This window comes from Mus musculus, chromosome 1, assembly GCF_000001635.26.
Source record: "Mus musculus strain C57BL/6J chromosome 1, GRCm38.p6 C57BL/6J".
Taxonomy (NCBI): domain Eukaryota; kingdom Metazoa; phylum Chordata; class Mammalia; order Rodentia; family Muridae; genus Mus; species Mus musculus.
In genome coordinates, this window is record NC_000067.6 from 91,833,177 (window position 1) to 91,851,462 (window position 18,286).

At 49.0% G+C, this 18,286-nt stretch overlaps 1 protein-coding gene across 1 annotated transcript in view; it reads left to right on the top strand.

Annotated features, from left to right (window-relative positions):
* Twist2 (twist basic helix-loop-helix transcription factor 2) overlaps positions 1 to 14,858 on the top strand; it is a 46,574-nt gene extending 31,716 nt beyond the window's left edge. Inside the window, exon 2 of the mRNA NM_007855.3 lies at positions 14,213 to 14,858. The gene's annotated coding sequence lies outside the window, so the exon portion shown is untranslated. The remainder of the gene's footprint in view (positions 1 to 14,212) is intronic.
* Positions 14,859 to 18,286: the final 3,428 nt, after the last annotated feature.

The window sequence follows — 18,286 nt, forward strand, 5'->3', positions numbered from 1 at the left end:
CCTGAAAATGATACACAGCACAGCCGTAAGACGTCGAGTCGGGCCGAGTCCCAGCCTGACTGTGTAGAGCAGAATGGTGCCAACCCTAATAAGCCAGAACTGAGTGAGTGCAGCACTAAACCTTAGCATTTAGGGGCTTGTATGTTGTTGCAGCGAGGCCTAACTCACCCTGGCGCAACCGCACTGCTGCAATGGAAAGCAATCCCATAAGGCATTGCTGTCTATCACCGCCTCCTGAAAAAATCTTGTGTCAGTGCATTCGCTCCTTGAGATGCGTATCCTCCAGGAGAGCTGAATGAAGCAAGCCGTTTCAAATCCACGCCCCGGGAGCTCAGCCATGGAAGGCACCTCTTACTACAGTTTTCACAAATTATAAAACTCTTCCAAGGTTCGCCTAGGACTTTATGTGAGCAGTGGATGTAGCTCTCCGAGATCAGATTTCCTTAAAGAAGCACAGATTAGAAGGCCGAAAAGTTCTCCTCCTCTTGCACTTTCCATAAGCACGATTTCAAGGTTTTATCTGCGGTTCACATGTACTAGCTTATTTTCAGAGTCCTGCCTCGGGTGAGGGTTCTGTTGATTTTTTTTTCTCCTCTTGGTTTACTTTCATCCTTTTTATTTGATTGCAGGGCAGTGTTTTGTTTAAAGTGAATTCAACCTGAATTCTTTAAAGCCTCGCAGGACATCTGCATCACATCTAGTTACTGACCAAGCTTGATTAAAGAGACATGGGTGGGAAGGTGGGTTTTTGGATCAAGGCCTTAAGTAGATGGCTGAAGCCGCTTATAAAATTGACATTAAAAACCATTTTTGCATATTCATGGGGTCTGTCTTGGCAAAAGAATTGGCTCTGGGATGTTAAGATGCAATTCAAGTCTTAATTAAAAGCTTTTAATGGGCAGTTAGGACAGGCTTGGTTCTCACCGAAAGCATCAGGCCGGGTTCTGCCAGAAAGTTTGTAGTGAGCCTGCGGAGGCTGAAGTAGGCACCTCCACTCTGTTGGTTTCCAAGATCTTGTTTGGTATCTCGAGCCCTGAACTTTGCTATAATTCAAAATAAAAGTCACCTCTGACTTTCAAATTTAGGAATATTATCACCCTCCATAGGAAAACACAATGCAAGGACACGTTTGTGCGTCTAAGAATCCCACAGATGACATCCCAGGGCAAGTCTACAAGAGGCATAGAACTGGAGGTATCCTTAGACATTCAGTGGCCATTCATGCTCTTTGAAAACCCAATGCCCTCCTCGGGTGTGCCCAAACACCCCACTCTCCAAGCTGCAGCTGGCTTCAGTGCAGGCAACCCTCCTCCTAGCAGCAGACAAGTGGATATCCCTGGAGTCCCAGAGGGGCAGAGAGGGAGGGATGTGGAAGCCAGCCAAGAAGAGATGCTGGGTCTGGCTGGTGACCCTGTTACCTGTATTCACACTGACTTCCTGATGGTGAGCCAGTTAGGACTACATGAGTTTAAAATCCCTACTCCAAACCGTGTACTCAGTCAATAGCAACCAGAGTGAACTTGAGTCAAAAGTTGCCTTTTTAGAGAAGAAATTGTGTGTGTGTGTCTTTGTGTATGCCACACATGTGAATGTATCTATATGTGCACAAGTGAGTGTGTGTATATGTGAATGTGTGTGTCCACATATGTTTGTGCATGTATGTGTGCATTTATGCATGAATGTAGACATGCCTTTATACATGGTGTTTCTATATAGATGGATGTCCACATGCAATACACATATGTTTACACATACATGTATATATGTATGTACATGTTGCCTATAAACAAATTCTACCATTTTAGGACTGGAAATATTTGAAAAAGATTGTTTTCTATGGCATGTTGTATTTTTTTAAAGCATAGAAACCTCTTTTACTGAAGTCTACAAGAGGATGTGTGTGTAGTTAGAAAATAGTGTTCCATTTCATGCGAGGGCCTGAAGAGTCCACAAATGTTGATATTCTCTGGTGGGTCCTGGGATACCTAGGGATGATTCTATGTGTCAAGTATGTCTGATGGCAAGGCATAGAAGTCTCTGCTGTGTTCTTTGACAGACAACCTCTCCTAAAAGCCCCTGCTCTCTGGGCCTAGGGCAGAATGCTATGCTAGCTTTGCATGGCCAGTGTGCGTTGTTGAGTGATGGCTTTCCCAGAAGAGTCTGCTTGTGTTCACACATCTGTGGTCTCTAATATTACATAACCCGGAAGGAACTGGTACCTGGAATCTCAGAGAAGCCCGTGCATGTAGCCTGAAGCATCTCCCCCTCCCTCACGGACTGGTGGCCTCATGTGTTAATAACTGCTCTGGAACTTGTTTGTTACAAAATTCTTAATCCTCAGTGAGCACCAGCCAGATGCCAGGTGTCTCCTCACTTTCTGGAAAGGCTACACTGCCAATTTATAGATGAGGCAAGGATTGCAGAGGGAGATGCGCCGATCTGTCCCTGAGCTGCCTGGCATGCAGGAGTGAAGAGATGCCTACATGGAAGTGGGCCTGACGGAGCCTGGGCCTCCATGGAGGCCCAGGGAGGGCAATCCCACCCCTGTGCATACCATCAAACAAGATGGATGAAGGAGGCACTGCAGGAGTGAAGTTGACCTTTGGTGTTGGTGGAATGTCCTGGCCATTTTTGGCCAGGGTGGCAAGACCATCAAGGATGCCATTTGCTGGGTCAGAAGGCTGCCTGTCATCCTCATGACCATGTCTGCAGTTCTGTGATGGTGATCACCCTGACAGCCATCCTCACAGAAGCAAGCAGGTGCTTAAGGAACTGACACTGATGTCACAGGAGGTCGTCCTTGCTGTTAGCAGGCCCATGGTCCATGGTTCTCGCCTTGGCTCCCTGCATTAGTCTGGAGTCTAGGAGCATCCTACCTCCCATAGTCCATAATTGGTACCCAGCAAGGCTTTCTTCTCTAGAATAGGACCAGAGATGTGCACATATGTGCTATCATTCACTCATGATGCCTCTTACTTATGAAAAAAAAATCATTGTTTAAGAAAATACAGAAATACAGAAAATTCAAAAACGTTTGGAAAGCAAAATAAATGCATAAATGTGTTTCAGTATTTCACCATTTATGAATGTGGGATTTGATTCAGGAATATTACTTTTAAAAAATATAGCAATTATGACCATCTTTCTGGATCTGTCTACTTCACTCAAGTGGCCTGAGGTGACAGGGCATCTGATCAGAAGTGACCACAGAACCCTTCCCCTGCTCTCCTGACTCAGTGTCCCTGAGCACTGTGTGACTGTGTGAGGATTGCTGGACACCTGCCTCCACCTCCCTGCTTTTTGCCCCTCCACACTTCATCATTGGAGCTGTGCACGGACTTGCAGAACCTCAGGGAGGGTTGTGTTAAAATGAGGGCCCCAAGCACCTGCTTGGTGAGAGTGTTGCATGCCTCAGCAAAATAAAGCATCTAAAAAGGACCAAGAGGACAACTTCCAATGTCTAGGTACTGTCTCTGTTGTATCCTGCATATAGAGACTATTCCTAGGTCATTCTCTGCCCACCCCCACCCCCACCAGCTCATATGGTCCAGGTTTTGGTCCTCCTTTAGCTTGTGTTGATGGATCAGTCCTCTGGGCTGCTACCTGCCTGTTCTCCCTCCTGTATGCTTCCCACTGTTCCACTTGACCCCTTACAAGGCTGCTCATTCCCAGACCCCTGTTGTAGCTTGCTCTGTGAGTTCTATCATAGGCAGGAAGTAAAAAGCTGCAGAATTGGACTCTAGATTCAAGTTCGAGGCCAGCCTGGTCTACAAAGTGAGTTTCAGGACAGCCAGGGCTACACAGAGAAACCTCTCTCGAAAACAAAAACAAACAAACAAACAAACAAAAAAACCAAACAAAAAATCAAATCCTAACACAGTAAGTTACCTGGCTTTCACAAGGATGGTTATATTGCACCCTCTCCCCTCTCCCTCTCCCTCTCCCTCTCCCTCTTTCCCTCTCCCTCTCCCTCTCCCCCTCCCCCTCCCCCTCCCCCTCCCTCTCCCTCTCCCCTTCTCCCTCTCTCCCTCTCTCCCTCTCCCTCTCTCCCTCTCTCCCTCTCCCTCTCCCTCTCCCTCTCTCCCTCTCCCTCTCTCCCTCTCTCCCTCTCCCTCTCCCTCTCCCTCTCCCTCTCCCTCTCCCTCTCCCTCTCCCTCTCCCTCTCCCTCTCCCTCTCCCTCTCCCTCTCCCTCTCCCTCTCCCTCTCCCTCTCCCTTTCCCCATTGTCTCACACACACACACACCCAGGGACCTGCTTTGTTTTGGAAGCTTAGGCAACTCCTGGATCTGTGTGAGCTAATCTATATAGCCTCTGTGATTCCCCAGCTGGCCTGGTTGAGTCTCGTGTCCCCAGGTTTCTGGGCCCTTGAGGGATCCCTCTTTCATCATCAGGTCACATCTGTCCTTGCCAGACTTGGCTCTACAGTGCATATCCAATATGCCTGTGCCCACAACACTCACCACTGTCTCCAGGTTGTCATATGTAGTCCCGTGTGTCTCTGGCCCCTCCCCAAAGTAACTCTGGCCCACCCCAGAGCCTCATATTCACATGCTTGGCTAGGCCCTGTTTCTCTGTGCAGGTAGTGGTGAGGGCTCTCAAGAACTTGCAGTGCTACACTGGAATTGTTTGTGTTTGTAATGCATATTGACTCCACAGCACAGCACCATAGCACCACAGTACTTCATCAAAATACCTATGGCATGTTTGCTGCAATAAATTCTACTATCTGTCCCCAAAGCGAGCAGCGAGCTGGTTCAGGACAATACCAGTCATCTCTGCATGGCCCATCCCCAGGGAGCCCTCCTGCAACCATCCTCCAGATTCTGTTGAGCTGGTGCTGGTGCTGGTGTGAGGGGCAAGCAGGTGTTCCTTGATGTCATCTGAATGCATTTGCTGAGTTAATGCCCCGGAGTGTATGCTTCCATGCCGTGTGTCTTGCACACGAAATGGTGTTTCCGGCCAGGAGTTGGGTTCTGGCTGCCCATCGTAGCCCACCTGTGTCCTGTGCTCTCTCCGTCTCTGAGACGACAATGTCTGATTAGATGGTCCCTGAAGGAGCCTCTGTCACCACCCGGCTGGGATGGAGCTGTTTCTCATCCTCCTTTCTCTCCCCTGGGTTTTATTTGGGAGCTGATTCAGCAGCATCCGAGGAAGTCGTAAGTCACTTGGAGGAGTCGTTCCTGGATGTGAAAACTGCAGGGCTTGGAAAGGGCTCAGCTCCTCTGGTGATCCGGCTCATTATGGTGCCGATGCTAGGGAATAAATGCCCTTTGCAGCCTTTTGATGGCCCATGAGGAAAAAAAGGCAGGCTTTACTGAGCAGGGGGCTACCAGTAAAACAGGAAGGCTTAGCCAGCAGGACACTGCGTCTGACCTTGCCGTGCTAGCTCCCATGAGATGGACAAAGGGACAGAGTTAGCTCCTGGGATGTGGGGTCACTGATGGGCAGTGGATAGAGAATGACCCTGCAGTGACCCTGGATAGAGGCAAACCTGACCCTTCTCTGGTTATTTTGGGACCACCAGTTTGGAAGTGTCATTCCAAAAAGTCAGCCTGAAGTCCCTGAAGGAGACAGCCAAGCCCAATGGAGAAGGGGAATGATGAAGAGAATAAGGGGTTTCCCTTTTGTCACACAGGGCAAGCCCAGGACAGATGCATTGAACTAGAGAGAGGACAGATGTTCAGAAGACCCATATGGCCATCTTTGCCCAACCTCACCCTAATTCTTCCTGCAAATGACTTTCTTTTGAGGGTCCAAAAGTGCCAGGATACTGCCACCCAGAAATAGCCATTGAACACAGAGTTCTCGGCAGCTCAGATGCACTGGGCTCACCCTTTCCAAGACCACACCAGCTGCAGCAGGATCAGAGCGGCAGGTCCCAAAGTGGAGCATACAGTCATGACCTACCCCATCAGCAGCCTGGGGGTGGGGGAATTGTATAGCATCGCATGCAATCTGGGATTATGGGAGGAAATGGAATGCCATCCATGGGTCATCACAGGGCGGTAGAGAAGCCTTGTGTCCTAGAGGGTTAAAGGACCCCTTCTGCCACCAGGGTGGCTCCTGGTCTCTGCTCTGGCTAGCTTTGTAGAAGCCTATGGTTAGTGCCACAACCTCCTCACTGTCTGATGAGATACACAGCCAAGCTCTGGCCCAGCTCTCTAGAGTCAAGGTTCAGAAGCCCACAAAGGAGACCACACAGTTGCTGCTTCAGGTAGGTGAGTGCTACAATAGCCCTTTGAAGGGTAGAAACCTCCTGTGAGGGGCCTGGGCACAGCCACCCAGAGGAAACTATAAAAACAAATGAGTCCCAGAAGGCCCATTGCTTGGCAATGTTCATTTGCCTCAGAGAAAGAACAGCCTGTCTCTATCCCTCCTCCAGAGCCCACTGACATCCTTCATCTCACAGAGTGCCCCCCACCCCCCATCTTCTAACTCCCCGAAAGGTCTCTTTCAGCTACTGTTTCAATTCAGAAGTCTCAGACTGGTGGTGAGTCAGGGGTTTGGTGCCACTCCTGTGGCTCTGAACTTTACCCGTATAACCTTCCCACCACCGGAGTCATCACGAGGCCTCTCGGAAGTGTGTGCAGGCAGACATGTTGTCTAGGAGAGAAGGAAGCCCAACTGCTGCACACTCCACCCTTGTCCCATAAATCTACACTGATCACTCCCACGTAGCTCCTAGCACCCAGTACCCAATTTCTAGTACCCAGCATCATTACTCCTAACTAGCCAGCACCAGAAGAATTCAGATTAAGCTGGCTCTTGGTTCTTGTAAGGTGGTCTCTTTACTACAGATATTCGCTGTCTCCAACCTGCCCTGCCCCGGCCCTTCCCTGCCCTGCCTTACTCTGAGCTGAGTTGGCTGCAGGATCTGGATTAGAAGAAGATTTTGCCTTTGGAAGCAAAACACGTTGCTTCTTCCCTGTCTGTGCACATGTATTTGTCAAAATGACAGCCTGCTGGGGGAGGCAGCAACAGGGTGTGTGTGTGTGTGTGTGTGTGTGTGTGTGTGTTGTGTGTAGCTTGGAGCTGGCAGGAGGCTTGAGGCTGCTCAGAGCTGGTCTCCCCTCAGAGGCCCCGAGCTCTCCTTGAATCTCTTACACAGTAGGAAATGAAGCCCTTTTAGCTGATTAGGTGACTTGGTGCTTGTCCCCAGCATCGTGGGCGGGTGATCACTGAGGGTGGCCAGCACTGTCTACTGTATGACCCATAAAGAGACTGTCCTGAGAAACCCACAGCTTAAATGTCTGAGATCTTTGAAACGACCTGTCCCAACCTTAGAATGGTGGTCATGGTAGAGCCAGGCCCAGACAGGGAACAGCAAAATGTCCATGGTCTTGTGTTTGCCATTATGCTAAGCTTCTGTGTGATAGAGGTGGTCTCATCTTCAGTTTCCTTCTGTATGGTGCCGAGCAGCTACTTCGTAGGAACAGCCAAACTGTGCATGTTCCGAAGCAGCTCCTGGGTGTGAACAGCCAAACTGCGCATGCTCAGAAGCAGCCTAGCCAAGCTGGGAACTTTGATCCATGTAGGTGTAGTTCTGGGGTCCCAAGTGACAACTGAGAGCCTCCTGGGTCACACTCTGCAGCCACTGTGCCTGCTTTTGGGTTGCAGAATCCAGACTCAGGCAGCTCACCATGAGCACGATCCATCATCCTGGGCCCCTTGCGATGCTTGGTGGGCACCACCAGCCCAGGGTTCCTTCTGCCTCTCTGTCAAGGAGAGGAAAACACTCTGACTGCCAGCTTTGGTAAGGCACACACACAGGCATCACCTCCTGGTCTCAGGGCCTTAGAGATTCCCTGGGGTGGTGGGGAGTAAGGTTGGCCTGAAGGTAGGCTCAATAGTGTCTTCTCTCTGCCTACTAATGTCAGTGTGGTCTTCACCAACTGTCCTTCTGTAACAGGTGACAGCTGAGTGTTCTGAGGCTCAGCTGTCTCTCTACAATACCGAGTATGAGGGCCAGAAGACAGGACCTGGGCCCACTGTTCCCCAGTGTGAGCTGTCACTGCCATTGCAAAGTTTGTCTTTCCACCATTACTAATCCCTCTACCTGAGCTGCCCTCAGCCCACCCTGGTCCAGGCCTACCAGGCCTCCTGCAGTCAGCAGCCCCTGCTCACCAGGCATGGTGGAAGCTGTTCTAAGATGTCTCTGGTCTCTTTACTGTGTCCCTTTTTCGACAGCTACTAAGTGCATGTCATGTGCTGTTGACAAGTGTCTTAGTGGCTGTCCTATCGCTGTGATGAAACACCATGCCCAAGGCAACTTTTAGCTTACAGCTTCACAGCATTAGTCCATGGTCATCATGGTGAGAAGCAGACTGGCATGACATTAGAGCGCTAGTTGAGAGCTTCCCATCCTGATCTGCAGGCACTGTTCAGAGAAGGAGACAGGGGAATGCTGGCTTTGGAAACTTCAAAGCCCATCTCAGCGACACTTTCTCCAACAAGGCCACACCTCCTAATCCTTCCCAAATAGTTCCATCAACTGGGAGCAAAGATATCAGCCTGTGGAGCATTCTTATTCAAATCACCACAGCTGGCATAGGGCCCCAGCTAGGGAAGGAGATAGCTTCCTTCCCTCCAGAACTTCTACCACCATGGCAGTCTGGCTATCCAGAGCACTGTCAGAAAATGTCTCCATGACCTCCAGGGCACACACAATAAGTCCATGACCCTCCAGGTAGGTCCTGCTTAGTGTTTTTGCCCAGAGAATGTGAACCCCATCCCCAAGGCCTCCCCATTCTTGAGTAGATGTTGGTATTTAGCCCAAGGTCTGGCTACAGATATCTCCCCCTGACCTCCATGTGTGATGAAGTAGGTACTTGTACCAGCCCTCCATCCTTGTGGCTTGCTATTCATTCTGAACCCACAATTTAACATTTTAGGTCATTTGGAACTAGTCTTTAAAAACAGTACGAAGGCTCATGTTTGTAATCCCAGCATTTGGAAGGCTGAGCTAGGAGGATTGAGAGTTCAAGGCCAGCCTGGGATACACACTGAAACCCTACCTATAACATTAACCAGACCAAAGCAACAAAAGCCCAAGCATATTTGCTGATGCTGTACAGTGTTTGCACGTGTCAGTGTTCCTTCCTCTGGTACTTGTACAATTGCCTTGGTGTCTGGCTGTGTTTTGAGGGAGGGAGGCTATGACTGAAAATAGGTATACATGGGAAATCTCCATTCTGTCAACCAAAAGGCTCTAAAAATGAGGCTCTAAAATAACAGTCACGAATAAATAAAATAAAATAGAAAACGTACCCTCTTGCTTGCACTCTGGAATAGCTGGCATCACACAGGTAGGAGTTACTGTTCCTTGTGGCTTCTGTTACATCCCATGACCTAGGTTTACCTATTCATATGGATCACGTGGACCTTGGGTAAGTGGGTTATTTTAGGCGGCAGTTAGTCATGGGTCCATCCCCCTGTCCTGAGTTTTCTTTGCTGAGTTTGGTAGATAAATCAGTGCAATCATGAAAAGAATGGCCATCTGGGAGTGGTGGCTCACTCATGCTTGTAACCCCAGTACTTGGGATTCAAGAGGCTGGCAAATTTGAGGCCAGCCTGAGCAATGCTAAAATGGGGGTCGGGGCAACTCAGCCTGAGTGCTGGCTCGTGGCATTTCCCTGCTGCAACTTTGGCAAGGTGTAAAACAACGTGGGTTGCCAGGGCCTAGGGGTACCCCAGCCTAGGAGGCAGCTCCAGAGCCTGTCAGCCTCCCAACCCATCCCACTGTGACTCTGCAGTTCCCCATCTTTCCCACCCTCCATTTGGCAGTGTGGGTAATGTACTGTCATCTCCAGTCATACTATGGAGGCAGAGGCTGGATACCCAAGGAGGTTCCTGTTAGTTCTATAGCTTCCCTATAGAAAGTGTCTACCTTTACCCATCAAGGCTCCAAACATTATAGAATTGTCAGGTAGGGGACATGGGTGGGAGGCCACTGAGGGTCTAACTGTTTTTTTTTTCTTTTTGTGCCTGAATCCCATAGGATTATTATTATTATTATTATTATTATTATTACTCAGAATCCAGAAATTTCTTTGTGGCATGCTTCAGTTTTCCTTCCAGACCCAAGTCCCTGCTTCAGTCTGGAGACTTCCTCTTTATTGGCTGGAAGAATATTTCTGCGCTCTCTCTCCTCAATGGCTAATGCCCATCTCAGGGCAGGGAGGCTTCTCAGCAGTGACTGACCCCGGGGCTTGTTCCTCAAGGTCTACCTCTCCGGTCATCACCTCCTTGGTTAGAACCACAGCATCCCTAAGTTTTCTGTGGCTTCAGAGTCTTTTTTGATAGTTCCCAACCTGCTCTTTGTCTTTCAAAGTGAAGCACCTCCTTCCCTGGGGCCACTTAGTAGGTGCTAGTGTGTGCTCCTCATGGAAGTCTCTGCCCCATGCACCTGATGTGTCCTCTTTTTTGATCATTGCTTGCTCAGAGTTCAGGGACTCCTGACTGCTGTCCATCCCCTCTCTCCAGCCACCCATTGGTAGTTGGTGTGGGCAGCTCAGAAGGTGTGTCTAGATGCATTCAGGATGGGAAGGGACCCAGGTAGAAGGTGAGGCTCTCTAGAAGCCCAAGTGTTCCCCCAAGTTGGATGAGCAATGGGACCCCTGTGGTCTGATGGCATCCTCAGCTTCTAGTCCAGCTGTACTCAGCCTTCCATTTCCCCAACCTCTGTGGAATCGGAATCCCAGGAGTTAAGAGGGTCTTGGCGTTAGGGCTAGCAGGGTGTCAGTATGGGAAGTAGAAATCAGGAAGGCAGGCGCAGACTGGCAACTTGAACAAACTGACAGGCCTTAGGGCACTGTGGAGCCAAAAGTTCATCCTTTCCTCATTCTAGGGGCAAAGAGGTCAAGTCAGGTAGGGAAGCCTGCTGGACTTCTTTGTACTATAGATGACGGCCACACCCATAGTCTGTGGTCACTTTCCCTTCCACCTTTTGGAGTATCTCATGAGAAACCCAGCTGTATTTATTTGTGTGTGTGCTTGCGTGCATGCATGCATGTATGCACGTATGTGTATGCATATGTATGTGGATGCACGCACATGCACGTGTGTACTTTGTGCTTCTTCTGACAGTTGAGTAAGTCTCCTCTGCAGCAGCATCTGGCTTGCACTTTCACTGAGACGATTTACAGCATCCCAACCATGGTCTATCCTTGAGACGGTTTTCAGCGTCTCCCACTGTGGTCTAGTTTATATGTGTGTTTCTTCTGTCAGATCCTCTGACACTTTCTCTGCTTTTTTCAGCAACTAGCACCATCCTTTGCACATGCCAGACACTCAGCACATATGCTAGAAGGTGGATGAATGTGCACACGGGTGGCAGGAAAGAAGGGAGGGAAGAAGGAGTGGGAGAGAGAAAGAGTGAGATGAATGGAAAGATAGACATGTGGCAGACAGACACCTCCCATCCCTTCTCCTTGCCTCACTTGCTGGAGACTCACTAGTGTGGCATGCCTTCCTTCGGCCAACGTGAGGCCCTTATGAACTTCTTAGTGTCTAGGAGTCTGCTTCAAGGACCACTGACCCCTGCTTTCAGTCCAGCTGCAGCTCTGCAGCCTGCTCGAGCCAGGCAGAGCCAGAGTGAGCCACAGGAGGCCCATGCATGGGGCTCGGGTAACCCTTCAGTGGGGAGGCCATCTTGAGCCCAGATGTTTTACATTTGCCCATGTCTACAGACATGTGGGGGTCAAGGTGACATCAAGGGGGTTAGGCCAGGAGGCTCTCAGTCAAGAAGACTAATGAACCTGCCACTTGCTTCTGCCTGAGCCCCAGGCCCCTCCGGCAGATGAAGCCAACCCCCAAAGCCTACCCTATTGGGACAGCCCCTGCCATTCTTGGCTTTTCATGGACCATCCTGTGCTTCCCGTGGAGGGCTGGCTCAGCTCAGATATCAAAAGCCATTGTAATTATTTCCTCCCACTGAGGAAGGCTTCCATTTAGCTTTCTCCTCCCCCTCCTCTATTAATTATCTAATTATAACCACATTCTCCAATAGAGCAGCCTTTGACTCTCTGCCCAGGACCACTTAAAAAGGCTTAAATATTTGGAGTGCTCTGAACTTGAAAAAAAAAGAGGAAGGAGGGAGAAAGAGAGAGCAAGCAAACACACGTTGGTGTGTGTGTGTGTGTGCGCGCGCAAGTGTATGTCTCTGTGTGTCTGTATGTGTGTCTGTGTGTGAGTCTGTGTATGTATGTGTGTCCCTGTGTGTGTGCGCGCATGCCTAATTTTAGTGAAAATCTTAGATGTTTTAGATTGTTGTGATTCCAGAAGGGGGAAGCATTCCGGAGCTTTAAGAAGCACCTCTCAGAGCTCAGGTCTCAGGAACAGTATTGCTGAATGTCTGAGGCTTTTGCACACTGGTCAGTGAAGGGGTGGCGATGTGGTGTGCTGCCCTGAGCAGCCAGTAACAAGTCAGATGCAGTGTCTGCTGTGGCTGCAGCCCCGAGGATGGCTCTGACCTGGCCATTCCCTCCCTTAGTGGCATCATTACCCACCTGGATGAGACTTTCAGCATGCTGCTGATTCCTGGCAGCAGCTTGTGCCAACTCACATGTCTTCCACGCTCTGGGCACCGTGCAGCGGTAAAGCAAGCTTGAATTCATGGCCACCCCCTCTTATTCTGGCTCACCAACCAAATTCCATTTTCAATGAGCTCGAGGGGGGCAGAGATGAGTGGTGGAGGCCTGTTGTCAAAACCTCCAGACTCCTCAAGGACCTGGGCATCCCTCCTGCAGGTGCCCTTTCCCTGCCTGTCTCCATACCACCCTCTCCAGAATGCTGGGTTCAAAATCAGCTTTTGCTAAGGGAAGGTAGACTGCTGCTGAGCAGAGCACCCATAAGTGTGCATATATGATGCCTATGTATACCCATATATGTATGTGTAAGGGAATTGCCCCAGGGCTCATGGGTATGTGGCATGTAATTACAGTGTCTTCCATGAGCATGACATTTGACCTGCTAACCACATCCAAAAGCTACCATTACATAGCACCAATAGGGGTGGTACTAAGTGACCCCCAGAAGGTTTATACACCAGATCACGTGACAGCAGAGCTCGTAAGCTGGCATTGGCATCAAGCCCTGCTGGCCCAGGTTTCATCGCCTCACATGGCTTAAAAATCATTTGTATGGCATTGTAGAGGTGGAAAGTCGAGGATCTCACTGACAGATGGGGGAGCAAGAAACACAGTACAATGTATGCTACACACCTCACTGTACACATGTGACACACACACTCCTCACACACTAAGCAACATCACACACATACATATGTACACACATATCACATACCACACGCACACACTATACACACATCATATACTATAATACATTATACACACATCACACAGTACACAAACATACACTGCACATACATTATATAACACACATATACACATACACTATACACACATATCACATAATACATACATGCACACACCACACTTATACTATGTACACACATCACATAACACACACATACAACACATACACTCTATACATACATCACATAACACATACACAGATACACACACTACATATATACACATACCACACATACACTATACACACACATCACATAACACATACACACACATACATACACACACCACACATACACTATGCACAAATATCACGTACCTATCCAGGCATTGAGGTTATGGTATTCTAAGTATGAATTTATACTTTGGTGGTTGTGGGGATTAATTGTAATGCTCATAGGATTTTTCCGCACGATATAATGCAACTTCTTAGGAATCTATCACTATTTTCCAAGGCATTTAACTATGGACTCCTAAGAATTTACAAAGAGAAATCTGTCTGCCTTGACAGTTCTCCCCAGAGCTGTCCATTCTCCTGCATGCTCATCCTATCCCTCCTAACCCTAGACAGCCACCATCAACAGCAGCCTCTCGGCAGCCTCACCCTGGAAGCTTAAGTGGGCATCTCTCCCAGGATCCAGTGTGTGGCCCTGAGAAGAAGATGTTGCTGTGCTGTGCTGTGTGGACAGCAGCCTTCCAGGGCCTGGGAACTGAGGTCCATCCCTGCCCAGCTTCTGCGAGGGAAGGAATTGGGAGTGGCACAAGTAAAACAGAGCCAGTTCTCCATCCATACCTGCAGCCTGAGGCTCCCTCAGATAAAGGTCATACTTCCCCAAGTGCCAAATGTGGCAACATCTCATCCCCTCTCTTTCTCTTCCAGACCCACCTGCACATCTCAGGCGCATGCGGAACTGGATGCGGCCACGGCTGTGACTTTCGGCACCTGGACAACCTTGTGGCTCCTCATGACCCCAGTGCCCAAGTGTTTGGCAGGGGACAGAGACCCAGGTTCACATCCTCCTCAGATACCCAGGGGATGGGCATCAGCCTTCCTGCCAGTGACTTCTGTGCCCTCATCTCCTCACTGTTGGATTTTCCTCCTGGGTTTTAGTTTGGGGGAATCTTTCTGGAAAGTTCTAGCTTCAGGAATGCATTTGTAAGGATATATATTGGATTGTATTTCCCTCTAAGTGCCTTTTTTTAATGTATATTTTTAAATAAAACAGAAATGCATTCTTGTAGAACCTGTTTAAACTGGACCAAGGCTCTCAGAACAAGAACCCAAGATCCCTCCCGCCCCAGACCTCCCGTGACTGTTTCGAGGAAGCCTGGAATTCTTGCCCGCATACTCCTGTTCTTTACGTCTCCATGGCCTGCTCAGCTAGCCGTGTTTTCTATTCCCTGTTCAGTGTATATGTTGCTTATTTGTTTATTTATTGAGATATTTTACCAGCTAAGTGACTGCCACGCGTTGTGTATAACGCTCCACACCCAGGAACAATAAAGAGGCCTGCACAGCCCCGCGTGTCCCCTCTGTCCTCATCTCTATGCCTGGAAGCTGAGAGGGTTGCAGAAATGAAATACTTTGCCACTCTAAAGGGACGAGGAAGGGTGAGAGGCATGCATTTGGTTCTCCACACATTAATAGTTGTAGGAATTTCTAGAAGCCAGCAGTGCTCATCTGTGTTAACACCAGTGCTGGCAGACCCAGGCCTAGGAACCAAAGTGTGTTGATTTGAGTCACTTTGGCAAATGAACAAACAAGCAGAAAGACAAAAAAGGGGAAACAACTTGAAAGACGAAATGCTCGCTCCGGCGCACGGTTTCAGAAGTCTGAATCTGTGGTGTAAGCCATGGTGGGGAGTGTGCGGTAGAAAACTGGCTCCTTTCACAGTGCTGGGGAAACAGAGAAGGCTCAGGGACCCACTTCTAGAGAAGCCTGGCCAAGTCCAAGGCCAGGAGACAGCAGAAGCTCCAAACTGTCTCTTGTGAGACATGTGGCTTACAGATACTCTCCTTCCTGGGACAACAGGCTTGCAAGAATACACAGCTTTTAACCTACTCAAGCCCTATGGTACCTGCTGTGTGTTACCAGAGGAGGCCAGAGGCTAGAGAAGTGTCCCACATGAGGATCTGTCTATCAGAATATGAAGATAAAGACATTGGTTATGACCCAGAGGCTGGTGGTGGGACATGGAGTCAATAGAGCTCTATTTGATGTTCAGGTTTTATTGGGGGGATGTGGTACACACAGAGCGTGAGTGAATGTCCTTTAGGAAACAGTACAATCCAAGGGATTCAAATCCCAACACCGTCCAGTTCATGGTAAGTCTAGTGACGTTTCCAGATGTTGACTAAAGAGCAAAAGACACCAAGACTGGCCACCATCCATGCGGCAAGACTCAGAGGTGAAGCTGGTGTAGTGGCCCAAGAGGGCTGTGATAACTACAGGGCAGCCAACAGAAAGCAGAGGCCAGAGGGATGTGGCCAGAAGACAGCATGGCCCAAGGCAAGGAGCAGGTCACATGCCACACATGTGATGTTTCTTGGGTTTGTGGAACACCACCCATGAGATATGGGGATTCATGGGATAGAAGACTATAGAGAGTGGTAATAGGGGGTTGTGGGGACAGGCTGACAGTATGGAAGCCAGCAAAGACATGGAATGACTGTAGGGATTGACAGTTGATGGAACTGGAGGTAGGCAGGATTAGGGCATGACAAGAGGCATCCATCTCAAGATGGGGTCTCAATGAGACTGAACAGAGAAGGCTGCCCAAATTGGCTGCTGAGTGTCTTGCAGGAAGTTTCGTGAGGTTCAGGTCTCTGTTCCTACAGAGCCTTGAAGAAAGAGCATGTCAGTCTCCATGGCCCACCAATGGGGCAAATGGGCGTGTGTGTGTGTGTGTGTGTGTGTGTGTGTGTGTGTGTGTGTGTGCATGTGTGCAGAGGTTTGGCAGTTGATATCTACTATCAGTCCTTACCTTATTTAATTACTTATTTTTAAATTACTTTTATTTATTTATTTTGTGTGTGTGTGTGTGTGTGTGCACATTGTACCAATGCACACATGTCGGGGTCTGCAGGGGTTGTTGGTTCTATCTTTCCACCAAGTGGTGTTAAACTCAGCTCGTAAGGCCGAAAACAAACACCTCTCACATTGAGCCATCTGACTGGTCCGCCACCTTATTTTTTGTGGACGCCATCAATTCAACTAGGCTGGCCTGCTGCACAGATCTGCCTGCCTCTGCCTCCCCAGCACTTGGCTTAGACTGGCAATACTGCATCTGAATGCTTTATGTCAGTGCTGAGGATTCACACTTGGGTCCTCACGCTGATGTGGCAGCTGCTTTTTTGGCTGAGTAGGCTGTCCCCATGATTCTTGAGAAGCACAGTTCTAGTGAAAGGGACAAGAAGGGAGTTGTAAGGAGTCTTGGAACTATTGCTGGGGACAACTCAATTTCTTTAGCATGGAATGGGGGCAGAGCTGCTGCCATGGTGCCCCTTCTCAATAGCAGCTGGGAGCAGCACACGCAGCCACCAGGGACACAGGGAGAGCGGGACACCTAGTGCTTCTCAGTGCTTGCCCCACCGCTGATGCGGGATCAAAGTTCCCCTGAAGCCATGACCCTACACTCCTTTGAGTTGTATTCCCTATCAGCTTACAACACAGAACATTTTAACAAATGTATATTCAGCACTTCCATCAAAAACAGAAGTTCAATGGATGCTAAAAATGGCCAGGCTTACAGAATACAAAGAGGAAGAAAAAGCATAGAAAACTTTCTTGACCCATTGACATCTTGAGAGGCCATGGCCAAATGGGAACCTTGACAATGACTCTGAGGAAAATGGAAAGTGCAGCCGGGTGTAGTATTCTTAGAGCACGGATGGTTGTAGCCCTGGGGTCACGCATCCTCCCTAGGCTCTGGGAAGGCCTCCATGTATCCCTGGAAAGAAGGCCCAGAGATGGCTTTGTGGTTTCATGAGATCCACAACACCAGGAAATAGCAATCCATATCTATAAAGAAGGGATTGTGGAAACCAAGCCCAACCCACAGGGCTGTCCCTGAAATGAATAACGGATAGGGAGGAGCAGAGTTTGAAATGAGTCCCTAGATAATTTGCTGCCAGTGCTTGGGGCTACATGGATGTCCAGAGGGGAAAAGAAACCCTGACAAGATTAGCACCCAGATCTGAGCTGCATGGTCCCTGAAGATTTTGTGCAGCTGTGTTTGACAGATGAATGAGTGGGAAGGACTCTACTTCATACTGATATGCTGAATGTAAGACCAGAGACACCAGCGTGCTGGCCTGTGAAAGGACATGACACATGGCTCTAGACAGGGCATGCCCATGACAGCAACGTGTGCTGGTGTAAGTTACGTGGTTTTTCATGTTCAGATTGGATGGAAGCACCCCACCTTTCCACCATGGTGGGGTAAAAGAGTCACACATCCCACAGGGGTTTTGCTCAGTGGCCTTGCTTTATATACTATCCACAAAATACTCCTTCCCTTTCCTTGGCCTTACATCTTTGAAACTTACTGCTCTTTTAGTTTTGTTCAGATTTTAAAAACGCTGTTTTGATGCCAAGATTAACAAATGTGACTCTTTATCATATTGGAATGGACCCAGCAATTCACAGATTAAACAAAGGCAGACAAGGCTAAGCAGTTGGAAGGAGCTGCGAATTTCTATTAGTTGGATGGTCCCACTGACCTCTGGAGCCATCTCCTCCCACTGTACGTTTTGAGGAATTCTAAAGGTGAGGGAGAATTAGAAGACCTTTCTCTGTCCCCAAGTCTTCCTCCTCCACGTGGACAGTCTTCCCGCCCACTGGTCCCCCATGAAAACAGCCCCATCTCCACATAGCCATCCCCGTTCCTCCCACTCTGCTGACTGGAGGGAGGCGAACTCTGGATAACCACTTAGCTGCCAAGAGCCCAGGCAT